This window comes from Akebia trifoliata, chromosome 8 (assembly GCF_017979445.1).
Source record: "Akebia trifoliata isolate Shusen 1 chromosome 8, ASM1797944v1, whole genome shotgun sequence".
Taxonomy (NCBI): domain Eukaryota; kingdom Viridiplantae; phylum Streptophyta; class Magnoliopsida; order Ranunculales; family Lardizabalaceae; genus Akebia; species Akebia trifoliata.
In genome coordinates, this window is record NC_141382.1 from 4,000,156 (window position 1) to 4,017,222 (window position 17,067).

Here is a 17,067-nt window from a genome sequence, read left to right on the forward strand (position 1 = left end):
TCGGATATCTACCGGATTACACTCGTGTCTTGTAGTTGATGACGATGTTACACAAAATTATTCTTTTTGGTGATCGATGCACAAAATTATTCTTGATCTCTTCATTTTGTAGCCTCTTAAAAATATGCCTCGAATTCAGCTAGGAGCATGAAATTGATTGTCTCTTATTCTTCATTACTTTTCTTATCATTTATCTTCCATATGCGTAATGATGTTGACATATAGTCATAGGTGTGTTAGGATCAATTTTCAACCTGAGAAAACACCAAGAAGGTTAAATTGATTTGAGAATGCTTTTGAGGGAAATCGAGGTCATCAACAAATTGTTGGAACAATGCTTTTTTCCTTTATTTATTTATTTTGTTAACTTTTTTTTTATTTTATAATATGTTTAGTTAGCTTCTACTATAAAATCTCTCTCTCTCTCTCTCTCTCTCTCTCTCTCTCTCTTTATATATATATATATATATATATATATATATATATATATATATATATATATATATATATATATATATATATAAAACATTATAGTGGTCCGGGTTGGGGATTGTTAGGCTATAACTTGCTCGAATTTGATAAGTGAAATTTTTTGAGAGCTACTATTGGCAACCCAACTTTTAATTGTTACACCCTTGTTAAAATAAAGAAAACAAGTGAATGGTTGAGAATGAGTCAAAGTTGGGTTACCACTAGATGCTCTCTTATTCTTTTTTATTAGATATTTCCCAAAATGTGGGCAACTTATGACAAAATTCCAGTTCTAATAAATTGTTCATTTTAATTCCCAAAACATGTTTTCTCTAGTGAATTTGTTGATTAACTACTAGTAAGATCATAGGTAATGATGTGTTCATTGGTATTTTATCAACGAATTCATTGATTATAAAAGTGAATAATTCATTGAAAAATCATGTGTTTGCGAATTAAAGTGAAATAGTACACCGAAATCAGATTTTTACCGTAGACAATGCATGAAATTGTAACTAACCCTTTTTTTTTTTCCTTTGATTTCTTTTTTTTTTGGGTTTTGGATTTTATATAAGTTAAATCATAATTGTAAACAACTATTAAAATTATTTGAACGTGTGTTATAATGTTTATATTATTATTTGACCGAAGCATGGATACTATTTGAAGAGTGTGTTTTAATATTTAATTTGGGGGGGTGATAAATAAGTTAAGAAATTGGAGTGTAATAAGTAAATTTTGGGTGCCAATAAAATCTTTTAATATTTTTTGTTTGTTTGTTTTTATTTTGAATCGTACCCATCCCATCATTGTGGGTTCGAGATCAAGGTCGTTCTAACTCATGATCCTTTTTTTTTTTTTGGATGGGTCGGGTCGATTTGGCGGGCCATGGGCTCAGTTGGACTCCTAGCTGAGGTGGGTCAACTTGCGAGTGTAAAAGATGACTCTCCCTCTACCCTATCGCTTTAATTATGAGGTTATTTGCTTTCCTAGGTTTTGAACACTAAGGAAGAGGAGGTAAGATCGAATAACCCATCGATTGGATGTTAGGATTTGTTGTTTCTTGATTTATAATATAGATATGCGCATAAAATCCATGTTGCTTTTTTTTGGTATCGATATCGTTTGATGTTTTTAATGCTTATTTGAAGAACAAAATGAAATTATAGTCTAATTGGTGTAAAAAATCCTACTTTTATATGAACTTATGATGGATCAAATATATATATATATATATATATATATATAACATTCAGTGAAAGATAACTATGAAGGAGGGCTGAAAATCCACTATAGAAAGAACTACACTATTAAAAAAATATAAATAAATAAATAAAGAAAAAAGAATCCAACATTTTGCTCATTTTAGTTCAATTCTTGCTTTCCAAGGGGTTGGCTTTTTTTTTTTTTTTTTTGGATGCGTAATTAGGAAACCGTTAAATTTTAGATTCTTTTGTATGTGATTTTAAACTCAACTTGAACATATTTGTGTGGGTATGATGAGTTGGAGAGTCATCTGTATTTTGATATTTTTTGGGTCATTGTTTGATGAATATTGACTAGTTTGAGATCACCCTTTATGTAATTTGTAATTCAATTCACCAAGCAATAAAATGGACAATAAATTGCTTGTTTTCCTTTCATAAAAACTTGAAGGACTTTGCTTAGCATACAATTTAAATACATTTCATGATCTGTGCAAATAGAAATTGCATTACAAAAACTGATTACAGCCATAGTAGCCAAGTTCAGATTCGACTGCGGGAGGTATCAGTTCAGTTAATTCAGATAAATTTGGGAAAGTTTTGAATATATATATTTTTTTTGGGAATTATACAAATGATGTTTTTGGGTGTCTTCCCAAATACCCATCATCTTTCACCTTCGTAAAAATTCTATCTTGTTCTTGAGAATTGAAGGTTGATGAAGATAAAATTTTGAGATTGAATGGTATATTTTTTACTCTAGTGGCTGAAGATGAAGGGTAAAATTTTAGAAAAGAATTTTTAAGGAAGTTTAAGGTTGAAGACGATGGTATCACGGATTAATTTGTCGATTTAATTGTCTGGTCCCTTAGTTGGTGATTTTCTTTCGAAATTTTGGGAAAATGGAGATTTTTTTTGACAGGTAAAAGGTCGTGGTTAGCAAGGTGAAGTTGGGTTCTAGGGGGTTTGAACCTAAGACGTGGGAATAACACTCCACACGTCTTACCAACTTAGCTAAGTTGGCACTTCAAATTCGGAGAAGTTTTTGACAATGATTATAGCCCTAGTTAGAAAGAATGTACAAATTAAAGTTCTAAACGTGTAAGAGGAATACCAAAAAGAACATGGATTGAAGTAGTAATAGCAAATATGTAGATCTTTGAATTAAGGGTAAATTCCCAAACAAATGACAAAAGTTTTCGGTATTTCCAAAATGTTGCTAATGTTGACAAAGTTATCACGTAATGTTGACAATTTGATAACATTTTGTCAACATTACGTGGTAGTTGTGTCAACACATGTAACACTTTTGGAATTTTTGATAACTTCGGTAATTATTTGGGAATTTACCCTTGAATTAATAGAAGACACGGCTCTAAAAAAATTGAATGGAAGAACAAGGGTCATTCAACTGACTCACACTTTTGTACAAGGCATTGATAATGATGATGAAGGTGCCAACTTAGCTAAGTTGTTGGTAAGGTGTGTGGAGTGTTGATCTCACGACCTAAGTTCAAAACCTCTTGAACTAGTTTTCATGCTTACCACTAACCCCCTTGCTTGCCTAGCAAAAGCAAATAATGACGAAGTGTGCTATGTAGTCTGTGTGCTTCACTTGCTCTTGAATCCAACCATGAATTCGACCAACCCTTTTATTGGAAAAGGTCAATAAGGAGTGTCTTGAATACTTTCTTAAAGGTAAGCAAGTTTGACTTGTTGACTCCTTACTAGAGGATGAATTGTGTGATTGAGAAGAAGAGCAAAGCTTCTAGTTGTAACATTCAATCCCCAATTGGTTAATGACAATTCAATTACAGGAGAAATATCCAATTCCTAGATCATCTAATGAAGATGATGAATGTGAGACTTATTCCTACCCTTAAGGCTAAAAATCATAAAACAAAGGACTTGGAATCTTTGGACAAGGTGGCCTTTTCTGTGTAGGAATTTTCCATAGAAATTTAGATGGGGCCATCATTGGCATCAATAAATAGTGGCAGTCCAAAACTGATAATGAGGGCACAATTATGGCTATGCCAAATGATATTAGCTCAATTAGTTGGGTACATAGGACTGAATTGGTTTTCTTTTGCAGGGATAGAATGGAGGTGCAATGGGCCAAGGTTAATGTTGTGTAGGTGAGGAAGTGAAGTGTTCACATGTTCAAGAGCAAGATTCTATTGAGGTTGAAAATGCTCATGGGTCTGAAGGGATCAAGCTTCTGGGTAAGAAGTTTGGGGAATTTTTTACTCTGGTTACTGAGAAACTAAATGAATTGGAGGCTTCCTTAGGATGTCTTATAAGGGACACGAAACCCTAGTTAAACTCTTGTAATGTTATATGCTTAATTAGAAAATGAGGGGTTCTAGGGAGCCTAGGTTAATGTTTTGATATTAATTTTGAAGGGTGGTTAGAAGGGAGAAGCAATGGGGGAGGGGAACAGTTAAACCATCATGAAAAAGTTGAAAAATATGTCTTGAAATGTGAGAGGTATAAGGTATAAAAGCTATGAGGCTGATTGTGGAGATCAATTAAGAACTGGAAGCTTATAATTTGTTGTGGAGGATTCTATCATTAGGAATCTATGGGTCTTTGGGGTGAAGGGTTGTGGGCTGGTCTACTACTTTGATCATAGGCATGACTTGAGAGATTTCGATTATTTGGGACCTATAGTGTGTAACACTGAAAATCAATTTCATTGGAGCATTCTTAATGTCTATTTTGTGTCGTAGCTTGGATATTGTTATATGGCCCATTAGATTGGTATCTCAAATTGGACATTTGTTATGAGTTGGACATATTCAAGGCTTATAGTAGGCCCCTTGGTGTTTTGGGGGAAACTGAAACTTTTTTTAGTTTAACAAATGAAAAATAAATGAAGAGAATAATAAGAGCATCAAAGGTTTTCCATGATTCCTTAATATAAGAAACGTACCTGTGTTAAGGTTGGTGAAATATATTTAGGATAAATGAGAAGTATGAAATAGTTATTTAGGAGTAGTTGTATTTAAGTGGGAAAGGTGGGAAAGTTGTGTTTTATATGTGGAATATGGATAGATTAGGGAACTATTCCTATTTAGTAGGAAGTTAAGGTTGTAATAGGTAATTAGTACTCTATGTTATTTAATTCTCCAAATCTGTAAGATAAAACATGTAGATAAAATATTATTAGAATTTCGTTGGATTTTGGAGACTAACCATCTTGAATTTGTTTTGGAGGTCCGATCTCCCTTGAATGAGATCATTATTTATCTTTTTTTTTTTGTAAGTTTTATTATTTTTGATGTTCTTTAAAAATTAGGTACATAAGTTTTCGGGGGGTTTTCCTTAATCCTTTAGCTTTCACAAGAATTCTATATTAAGTTCTCAACCGTTAGCCCAATGACATGATTTGATACTAATTGTTATGCACCTACTTATATTAGATAACAAAGAAGATGATGAAGATTTGATTCTAGGTAAATCGAACCTCCAAAACCAAATCAAGATGGTTAAGCTCCAAAATCACAAGCATTCAATAATGTTTTTCTCTAGATGGATTTCAATACAATTACGGTGAATTAAATATATAGAATTCTAACTACCCATTACAATCCCCTAACTTTCTACTAAATAAGAAACAACTCCCTAACTACCCACCTAGTCTACCCATGTAGAAAATAACTTTTTCCCACTTCCCACATAAACACAACTAGTAAAGTAATAGTCACATCCATCAAATACACCTAAGTTACACTACTCCCATCCCCTATAACTAGGTATGTAACATTCCATTCCTTTTGAAAGCAACCTTCCTCAACGTTGGAACTTCTCGGATCGTAAATGATGTTGGAACCAATTACATCTATTTCAAGACCCATCTTCCAAGTTCACTTGGTCAAACAACCAAGATGATCCTAATCTTCGAGACAAGATGATTTCTTGCTGTCATCAACTCGCAAGGAAATGTTCAACCAGGTTACGTTTTCTAGGATTGGCCTTTTGATCATGTTATATTATATTACTATTTGTTGTGGGTGGTGGTGGAGGTCGAAGATTAGGCATATCATGTTCATATTTGAGAAAATTAGGCTTCAACAACCAAGTTTTATATGGTTGGTAACTTTTTGGTGGGAGTTTCATCTTTTCATTTAAGGCAAGTTCTATATTCCATATGAAACTTAAAGGTCTAAAGTAAAAAATTGAAGTCCTTTAACAATGAAGTATTTGGTGGGGTTGACTTACGAGACAACTTTCTTATGCCTGAAGAGAGTGTCTATGTTGAGAATAAGAAGTAAGAGGCTAGGATTGAAGAACAATTACTTTCATGTAGCTCATATGGAAGGGAAAAAATATTAACTTTGCCCATCACATTGCCAACTTTAGGTACAACAAAATATTTAGGTTTAGGATTGGGGGTCATGTTTTTGAAGAGGATAACATCACAAATGAAGTGGTTAGCTGCTACTTTGAGTTATATTATGAGCCATACCAATACAAACATGCTTTGTATGAGCTTTCCTTTGAGGGCATCAATACTTCTCAAGGAGAGTACTTGGAGGCTGCTACTATTTAAGAAGAAGTTTGTAAGGTGGTGGGTGAAATGTTTAGACACAATGCTTCATGGTTACACAGATTTTCTACTTCATAAGGTGTTTTGGGTCTTGATAAGAAGATGATTTCATGAATATGATAAAAGAGTTCTACGACGAGAACTTTATTGAATATGGCCATTGTATACCTTCATTACCCCGGTTCCCAAGAAAGATGCACCGTCTCCCTTCAGAATTTTAGATCGATCAGTTTGGTAGGGTAGGGAATGGAAAATTATTGCAAAGGAGCTAACTAACAAACTACAAGAGCTCTATTTTCTCTCCTTTCTAAAGTGTCTTTCAATTTTCTCTACTCAGATCAAGGATGGCTATTCAAATAGATGATTATCTACTTTGATGAATGCTCTATTCAATAGCTTTGCTCTATTACTCTTTACTTGTTCCATCTTGGATCTTGGTTCTTGCAATCCATATTACTCATGGTGCTTTAAAAGGTGGGTTGCGGTAGTGACGTGGCACAATCAGGATAATGTACACATGACCCACATCAAATGGTATGCCAATTTATTGCCACCTCAAACAATAGTATTATGATTTCATGCAATCTTTTGCTTCAGGTTTTTCTAGTCACCAAAGATAATTTGACAAGTTGGAATAATAGTTTTAATGTAGAAGGAAGGTCAATGGTGGGGGTTATTGATGGCACTAGAATAATCAAGTACTGCATAAATTTAGGTGACATAATTGAGAAGAAAATCCCCTTTTTGTGGAGTTAGATCTTGTTACTCTTTTATTGATGCTTTATGGATGTAAACTTAGTTTGATAACATCATTATAGTAATGTAAGCCTTCATTTTGTTTGAGCTATGGTACCAATACATCGGTTGGGTGGTAGGTCACTCGGTATAGTAGGCGCCAAGCGAGGAAGTTTAGTTCCAATGAGGCATGTGGAGGTGGTTTGACGAGTCACCGTTGGTTTATTTTGGTTAGATGAACAAGACCATCCTAATCTGACCATGTTTTGTGTTACACATGTTTTCTCCACATACTAAGAAAGTTTGTGAGAATTGGACTGGCAAATAAATTTGGTTATTTGAGGTCCTATCATAAGCTTATAGGGCTATGAATGTGGTTATTTGAGGTCAAGCTCTAGTTTTTGAGGTTGGTAGATGATTGAATTCTTTCGTAGTCATGTAAGTCAAAGACACATGAGGGAGATCTAAGCAATTTGTTGTAGTAGACAAGTAAGATCGGAGAAGAAAAGAAGAGAAAATAAATAACAGTTGAAGGATTAAAAAATGATGTTGTTTGTTGTCTAACAAGACAATAAAGTCAAGGGTTATTACTTATTATTGGGAAAAAACAATAGTTTCCTCTTTGGGGTTAAGAGGCAGAAGAGGAAGGTCGATAAAGTTGGAGGGATATTAATGAAAAGGGAGATAAAAGAGGAAATACAATAAAGTTGTAAGGGCATTCTTGGAGAAAAAGATAAGAGGAAGGACAATAAAGTTAAAAGTTGTTCTCGAGTTTCTTAGTGATTAAACCCAACCCCTTTTTATGTTGGTGATAAAGGGGATGCGATCCTCAATTGTGTTTTATATATATATATTAGAGGGTGAAAGAACAAAAACAATAAATTTGGAAGGGTATTATTGGAAAAAGGGAAAATAGGAAAAATAATATAGAAAGTTGCAGCAAAACAAATGGAAATTGAAGAATCAAAGAATGGAGATCAAGATAAAAAATCAAAGTCAAAGCACGGTCCAAAAGATTTGATTGTCCCGGATTGACAGAATCAAGTTTTCTTTCACTCTAAATTTGCCAAGTCATACCATTTTATTCATAATTTTTGACTTATCAAATTAAGGTGAACCATATAATATGAGTTGTGTTGGAGTAACATTGTGGGGGACATCGTGGGAGATATTTCTGACATGGATGTGTGTTATAAGCATTGATGCTTTTCATTGAGATACGAGTGAGATCTCGATGAAAAACATCTATGGTTATGACACATCCACGTCAGAGATGTCCCCCACGATGTCCCCACAATGTTACTTCAGCATTATCCATTTCGTATCTAATGAAGAAAGGTCAATTTTGACATTTTCTTGGTCAAATACGTGCGACAAGTCAGATTTTAAATCTGTCACATTTAACCATTATGGACATAACTTTTAGCCCGATTATTAAAATGAGATAATTTTAGTGGGGTTGAAATTCTAATTGAGAGGAAAAAATATTTTTTTTTCACGAAGAAGAGTCAATTTAGACGTTTTGGGGGTGAAAACCTGTTCTTAAGGCAATCCTAGATTTTCTTTATAAAAATACCTTAACTCCAATTATCCTCCTTCACGACGGGCATCTAATATAATGGATTTTATTTTAATACTAACAGATCAAGCTGAGCATGGCGGATAAGGAGAAATAATTGAAGAACACTTCGGATTCAGGTTGTTGAAAAGAAATTCATTAAAATCTTTAAAAACACATGCAACAACAAAATTACTAGAATTAAACCTAACTAGTTTAATATGGCTTCATCAATTTCCCTAGAATGAGAGATTAACCAAAGATGATCATGGAAATACAATAACAAAAATAAACAAAATACTTACCTTTATTATTGATGAACTCCTTGAAATCCTTGAACAAAATCTTTATTGTCTAACAAAATTGTAGCAAAAGTCAAAAAAATAAAACGTAAAGCTAAAAGATAGAGAGGGAAGAGAAAATTTAGGAAATGAGAATGATCGAAGAGAAAGCCCCCAAAATAGAGAGTTAAGGACTTTTTATTGAAAAAACTACGGTTGTCTTGACAGCTCGTTTTTGCCCCCAAAACGTTTGAATTGACTTTCCTCTGTGAAATAAAAATATATTTTCCTCTCAATTAGGGTTTCAACCCAATCTTTCTCCGTTTTAATAACCGTGTCAAAAGTTATGTCTATAATTGTAAAATGTGACAAATTTGGAGTCTCTTATTTGTCATGCGTTTTTAACCAAGAAAAAGTCAAATTGACATTTCTTCATTATATACAAAATTGTTCTCATCTGAATCAATTTTTTAACCCCACTGGCCTTGTTTTAATTTGATAAGTGAGTCAAAAGTTATGGATAAAATGGTATGACATCGCAAATTTAGAGTGAAGGTAAATTTGATTCTGTCAATCCGGAACCATCGGATCTCTTGGATCGTGCTATGACTTCGACTTTGATTTTTTACCTTACCTTTGACTTTGATCTCCATTATTTGATTATTCAATTTTCATCTGTTTCGCCTGCAAGAAACGAACATATAAAATATGTGAAAAAACATACAATTTAATCAATAAAATGTCACTTATGATGAATTAACTATTATGCATGATTTCATGAAAAATTCTAGTTTTACGTTAGAAAATTTAGTTAAATGCTCTATAAAACAATGAGAAAATACACACTTTCAGGTACTTAATGGGGGTGTTTTTGGAAAGGGGTAGAAGAGAAAAAACAATAAAGTTAGGGGTATTCTTGGGTTATTATTGAAAAAAGTGTAGGAGAGGAAAGATAATAAAATTTTAAGGGGGGAGAATAGGAAATGCAATAAAGTGGGGTTATGTGGATCCCACTCATTTGTCTCAATCTTTATATCCCACTGTGTCAGCTATAATTTTGTGGGGGTCAAAGCAATAATGTTTTCTTTTACTAAAATATACTAGAGTTTGTTCGTGCCTATGCCTACAACACGAGCATTCTCTTTGGGTTTAAATGTGTAAAAGAGGAATGATAGTAAAGTTAAAAGGGGCATTATTAAAAAAAGGGGGGAAGAGAGGAAAGACAATAAAGTTGAAGGGGGAAAAGAGGAAAGGTGGGGTAGTGTGGACCCCACTCAACTGTAGTTGGAAGGGACGTTTATCACCCACAAATTGTAGTTGGGTGGGGTTCATTATTGTGTTTTATTATATATACATATAAAATAAAACACAACAGTGGGTCCCACTCCAATTACATTTGTGGGGTATAAACATTTCATTCCAGCTACAGTGGTGTGGGGTCTACACTACCCCACTTTATTGCCTTTCCTCTTCACCTCCTTCAACTTTATCGTCTTTCCTCTCCTCCCCCCATTTTAATAATATCCCTATAGGGGATATTATTGCCCATTTCAACTATAATGGAGTGGGGTCCACACTACCCCACTTTATTTATTGTTAGGTCGCTTGTTAGAAATGAATTGTGAAATGTCAAGTTTAGGTAAGTAGGTTGCCACATTTACCATATCACCAAGTTCGGAGACACATTAGTACTTATGATACTAGTATTGACGAGTCATGGACATCATTATCCTTTGACATCATCTTACACTTCTATAAATAGGTTTCGGGGGTCATTTATAGATAATGAACATTGCTTAGAGGGTGGGGAATCTACTAAAAACATTTATCAAGCTAGCTTTAATCCTTTCCTCAAATTCTCTTTTATCGTCTTGCTGGGTTTTTCATATTGTTCGATGTAACGGTGATAGAGCAACAATTAGTTTAGTTTAGGAAAAAATTGGAATACCTTACTCCACCTTTCAACCAATATACGTTTATATTCACATGTACGCTCATATATGAACATTGAATGTTGACCATTGACCGTTGTATATGTTCTCTTGCAAATTACACGTGTAACATGCGAACATTTTCCGACGTACATGCTAATAATGATTGCTTGTGAACAATATCGTGAATGTGTACACGTATATGTTCGTCTTCATTCACATGTGAGTGTATAAGAGTAAACTTTGCATGTGAATGTACACATTTGACAACGCTCGCATGTATACATATACATGAATGTTGCTTGCATATGAGCATATAAAGCAGCTAATGTTTGAGTGTGAGTGCACCTGGTGGTCACAGTTCACACTTGAGCGTACATGTAACTATGAAATATATTTTAGTTGGGGCGAGTATGGTTTTAACTTAAACTGAGTTAATGACCATTCACCGTTGTATCAGACAAGAACAAATGACCAGAACATGATGTGAGGAACTTAATTCAAGAAAATGATTAAGGTTAGCTTAATAAAGATTTCAATAAATTTATACTTATAAAAAAAGGATTTTTAGTAGAACTTCTACTCTCCAAGTCATGTCCAATTTATATATGATTCTTAAGGCATTTAGAGAAGTGTGAGATAATATAAAAGGACAATCATGCCCTTGGCTCATCAATATTAGCCTCATTGTTATTAATGTATTTTAAGCCTTGGTGACGCTTGGTAGGTGTTTTAACCTACTCAGCCAATCTTGACATATCATCAGTTTCCTTTCCTATAAACGACCTGGCAATAGATAATTTTTTTTAGTATGGGACCGAATCCTATGACATTGCAATATATTTGTGGTGGCCCTTCTCCCCAACCGCCAAACCATATCATCCATGTTGTCCCTGTGCATCAATCAGGTCAATCAATGAGCTATTAAGTTGGTCAGTCCACACTATGCTAGATTATTATATTTGATACCTACTAAAGCGTGTCACATCATTTTGTTCTACTCGACCTGGAGTGGTCCACTTGACATTTAGATGGTCTGACGATTTGGACATATTGCAATTCATGCCACAGATCTATAGGTTTCTGCCCTAGGCTCGATATGTTCGGTAAATAAGTTGGGAAAATAGGATTTGTTTGGCCAGCTGGAACTTAAGGACTGTGAAGTGAAGGAGTGGGCTTTGGTTGATACATCGAAACAAAGGAGAATTAACGTAGTATGTCCACAAGAGATAAAATATGCAGAAGAAAGCTCGACAACTAGGTGGGGGAACTCTAAGCTATTATAGAAATGAGATGATATATTAAAAATGGGGAACATATAATGTTTGGGAAATGCTTGGTAGATTCTGTTGTCTCACAGGCGTAAGCGATAAACTCCTCATGCCAATTAAAGTAACCTTATGAGAAGAGATAATTAATATTGTTAACGAATATAATTAGAGAGTTTCTCAAACCTTAGAAAGGGTAGACAAGTCCAAAACAAAGAGGTTTTTCTCCCATACAATTGAAGTTGCGAATCAAACGAGTCAATCCTATTCTTTTAAATTTCAATCTGTAATGTTTTTTTTTTTTTAAATATTTCTAATCATCTTATCTTGCATGATAATCTCAGTTTCGGTGGTTATTGTGGGTTCATATTTTGATTGAGTCAAAATGTCAAAATTTTCTCAATGTAGCAATTTTAATTGTTTTGGAGCTTTTTCTGAGAAAACATATCTGGAAATGAAATGTTGTCAATGGAAAATGTTACTTTTAGGGCTTCAACAATATTTGATGAGATAAATAGTGGTCGATTCACTAGTAGGAAGTGTGAGGTGTTTTTGTAACTACAAACAAGTATACAACAAGGATGGTTTCTTAAGAGCAAGCGTACGCTTTCTAATGGTTTTAGATGATGTAAAGCTGTTAGCGAGAGTGTGGTGACATAATTAGGTTGGGTGTGTTTAAGAAGGAATTAGTTAGTAAGACATGGCTTCGGGCAGAATTGGCTCACAAAGTAGCAAATTGATGAATTTTGTTCATTAAATTCCCACATTTATTTGAAATTTCTTCCCCCTCCCCCTTTTTTTTAATAATTTGGGAGTCATCAAATTTCTTTTTGTTTTTTGTTTTTGGTACAATGAGATGCTCTATTTGAGTTGGTGATCTTTTGGGGCTGTTGTCTAGTACAGCTATAAAATAAAAAGCCTACATCTATTATTTTGAGTGTTTGAAGAATTCGCTTTTCTAATATATCTATTGGGATGTTTTTGGATTGCAATCCTTATGGGAGGAATGATTCAACTTAGATGGTGTGTTTCCGTAGACTATGTTTACTCTTGTTTTTTGATGTTGTAAGATTGTTCCAACATATTTATCGTTAATTCCGTCCTTGTCACTTTTGGTTGGTCTGCATTTAGTTTTCGTATTGGAGCAAGCTCGCTGTTGGTACATCCTCATGACTTGTTTTTTTTTATTTTTTTTAATTATAATGAGTAATGCATGAATTTTCTTTGCACACAATCAGATAGTTTCACATTTTTGAGAGAGATCTAATGTTACTTTTTCTCTGTGATTTTTTTCACCATTAAATGTTTAGCTGCAGAAAGTATTTTGGATTGGCCAAATACTGTGAAGCCTCCATTTTTTGTATCTTTGATTAAGTGAAGATTTAGACTCATATTCCATTCAAGCCATACATGGCTGGTAATCCAATGGATGGGTAGGGGGCTTATGAGCATGGTCACAAAGTCAGAGTACGGGCAAGGGAAAACTGGGAAAAAAAAAATGTTATCATCATCTATTCCCATATTTTTTGCATTTATGAATCACCAAATTCTATTATGTATCAAATGCCACATTAAAAAAAAGTATTAAAATTTTTTTTTCCTTGTGAAAAAAAAAGGGAATAAAAGGACAATTTTTGTTACAAATGAAAATGTTGCATTTTTTAATCATCAGAGATACAAGACGCATTTTGAATACGTTTTTTATTTTTATTTTTAAAAATGTCATTTTTTTTTGTTACTATATGTTTGCGAGGACAAGATTCACGTGTCACTCTGCACAAATCATAACGGTAGTGCAGGTACTGAAGAAATTCTCGGGCATGAGCCCCAACAATGATAGAAGATGAATCTACCTAGGCTTAACTTGGCTGTTCATCCAACAACTCCACATTCGAGGATAGTTAGCATCACTACATAAAACCCATGGTTAAAGAGGAGGAGAAATTTTAGCGGCTATTAGAGTATGATAGAATGCATTGTAATAAGGTATGTCTTGATACTCCAAATCATGTTTTAAGATTGGATCAAACTTGTTTGGATTGACATTAGATCAAATGAACTAGAGTCTATCTCTAGTTAGGGTCTCGTTCTATTGTTTTTTTGTATTCTGTGTGAATAAGGTGATTGTAACCTAGTTAAAAAGAAAGAAAGAAAGAAAGAAAGAAAGAAAGAAAGAAAGAAAAGGTCGTGGTAATTAATAGGTTGAAGATCAACAAAAAGATTGGAGTACATCTTCCCCATAATCTATCTAGGGTGAAACAGTAGAAATACATTTGGTAAACTTCAGATGTGAACCTAGTCTTGCAATTTGCGGGGTATACTTAATATTGCCAATTTCTTAGGGTGTATTACTAAAATTTTAAAATGAAAATAAATAGTTAAACATTATTAAGGAGTTCCATCCATTTTCAAAGCTTATAATCAGAAGAGCTTATTTCTTTTATTTTAGCCCATATTTTATTCTGGTAATTAGAGGATTATTTGTATAATCCAAACCAAATGTAACATCCGATTCCAGAATTGGATTACGGGTATGGATCTGGATACAAAATCTAAGAAATGCCCCCATACACTAAAATTTCTTTATTATTTTATCATACAAAATTAAGATTTTTAATAGTACATATCTAGGATTTTTTTTTTTTGTTGTTAAATTCTGTTTGGATTATGCTTAGCTGATGCTGATAGAGACGAAACAATCGATAGTGGGTTTTGTTGTCATCCAAAATGAAGGCTGACGTTTTCAATTTGACAAATATATATATATATATATATATATATATATATATATATATATATATATTTGAAGGCCTTTCAATGAAAAGTAATTTTATTTATTGGGGAGAAACTTTTTTCATTATACAGCGAAATATATAATGAATGTTATTTTCTAAGGATAACGAAGACTAAGGAAAAGAAGATTGATAGTCAAGAAAAATCTAAAGTACACGTGGCATGTCATTGAGGTATATTATTCACATAATTAAATAAGAGAGATTTTATTGGCACACCAACTTTTACTTGTAAGAGCAACTGTGCTCTTACTTTATATTCTCTCCAAACTGCTGTTATAGAGAGCCAAAGTCTTTCAAAAGAGTTCCAAGGCACTCGGGTTTTGGTTCTTTATTTCAAAATTTGTTTGAAAGGGAAAGTGCAAGAGGCAGAAAAGAGATTGAATTTCTCTCTTTAGTTGTCGGCGGTAAAAAATGATGGCAGTTGTGACATAGATTATTGTAGTTGAATTTTTGGAGACTGATTTTTGCTAGTACGGTTCGAGTGAAGATCTCTTGAATATGTAAAAGGATTCTCCACAATAGAATGCCTAATAGAGTCGTCTCACAGATATGCCTATTTACGTTGGAGTTGCTCTAACACACCAATTCTTTTAAAATTGAATGGTAGTGGTATGAGTGTTGACTAATCACTAATAGGACACGATTTATGATACTAAAAGGACTTGAGCACCAAATATTAATGTCTTTTTGTGTGTGTGTAATATTGAGGGCACCCTTTGGGCTTCAATGAAAATTAGAGATAACCCTCATTGTTGTCGGATGACATGGTGACCAAAAGATTAATATTTCAAAATGATTGAAATATCCTCTACCCCAACTTCTTATTAAAAACCTTGTATTTTTTTTTTCCATCAAAATTTCATCATGTCTATAAGATTGGAGGATCGCTCGTTATTGTTAACATTGGGGAAAATTCTGTTTATCACCACTCGATTCAATTGAGTTGACGGATTTGGAGTGCTGGGTTAACATTTCGGAGTGGAGAATCTACGGTTGTTGTAATCATTCTCAATAGTTGTGAAACTTGATCACATACAGTTGAAATATGTAAGTCTTATGTTTTTTTTTATCTAATATATATGAGGAGTGTTTGGCCGACCAAACTGAAACTTCTAACCCCATCAAAAGTGGTTTACAAAGTTGAAGAATGGTGGATTGTTGATTTTTATTGTTAATTGCAAATCACTTTTGATGGGGTTAGAAGTTTTCGATTGGGCTGATTTTTTTTTGAGGATGATCTCCTTACCATAGAGATCACCCTCACAAAAAGTCACCTTAAAACTTTTAAGTCATGTAGGATAAATTTTGTCTTCCAACATTATCCTCCTAAGATTGTCTTTTGAACGCTACTATATATATATAGGGAGGCGTTCGGATCGAGGCTTTAAAGATAGCCAAATCTTTTTCAATATATGGGCTAGAAGTTTTGAATTGAACTGATTTTTTGTGAGGATGAGCTCAATGGTGAGGAGATCATCTTATATAAAAAAAATCAGCCCATTCTGAAACTTCTAACCCCATAAAAAATAGTTTACAAATAATTGATTGTCTATGATGCTTCAACTTATAAATTAGGGTTGAAAGTTTCAGAATGGGATGATTTTTTTTTGTGAGGATGATATTTCTACCACAGAGATCATCCTTAAAAAAAAAAAAATAATAATAAAATAAAATAAAATAACCCATTCAGAAACTTCTAACCCATATATTGAAAAATGTTTAGCACTCTTTAGGGCCTTTGAACATTCCACATATATGGATAAGCCCACATGAAGAAAATTGAGGTGTAAATCCATTGGAACTACTTTTGATAATATCTATTAAAGGTTATTGGGTTGTTTTAATACAATTAAAGTAAAATCAACCATGTCAGAAACTTTATGGGATTTTTGTGAAAAATTGAAGAATATTTCTGTCATTTTCATAATCTTAAGAAAGATTAAAGTCGAGGGATATGTCATCAATTTCAAATAAATGTTAGGAGACGAAAACTTGGAGTGGTACCTCAAAATAACCTTTTTTTTTTTCTAATTTAATTCCCCACTTTGAAAGGATGGAATCCCTAAACTTCATGGTGGAAGCACAAATGATGGTTTCCATGCGCTTTTGCTGATAAATAACCTTTGATTTGTTCTAGAAAATCTCTGTGGGTCTTAATTATATGTATTTTAAAAACTAAAAAAACTCAATCCAACTCGGCTAAGTTTCGAGTTGAGTCAACAAGTATATGGGTTCAATATCCAATCATGAAAAAGGGACTATATATCTTTT

General features: G+C 33.4%; 1 long non-coding RNA gene across 1 annotated transcript; it reads left to right on the forward strand.

The window, feature by feature from the left end:
• Nucleotides 1–1,289: 1,289 nt before the first annotated feature.
• Nucleotides 1,290–14,086, forward strand: LOC147395565 (uncharacterized). The gene is made up of 2 exons (XR_015180524.1): nt 1,290–1,488; nt 13,312–14,086. It is a non-coding gene; the product is annotated as an uncharacterized LOC147395565 (long non-coding RNA).
• The last annotated feature ends 2,981 nt before the right edge of the window (nt 14,087–17,067 follow it).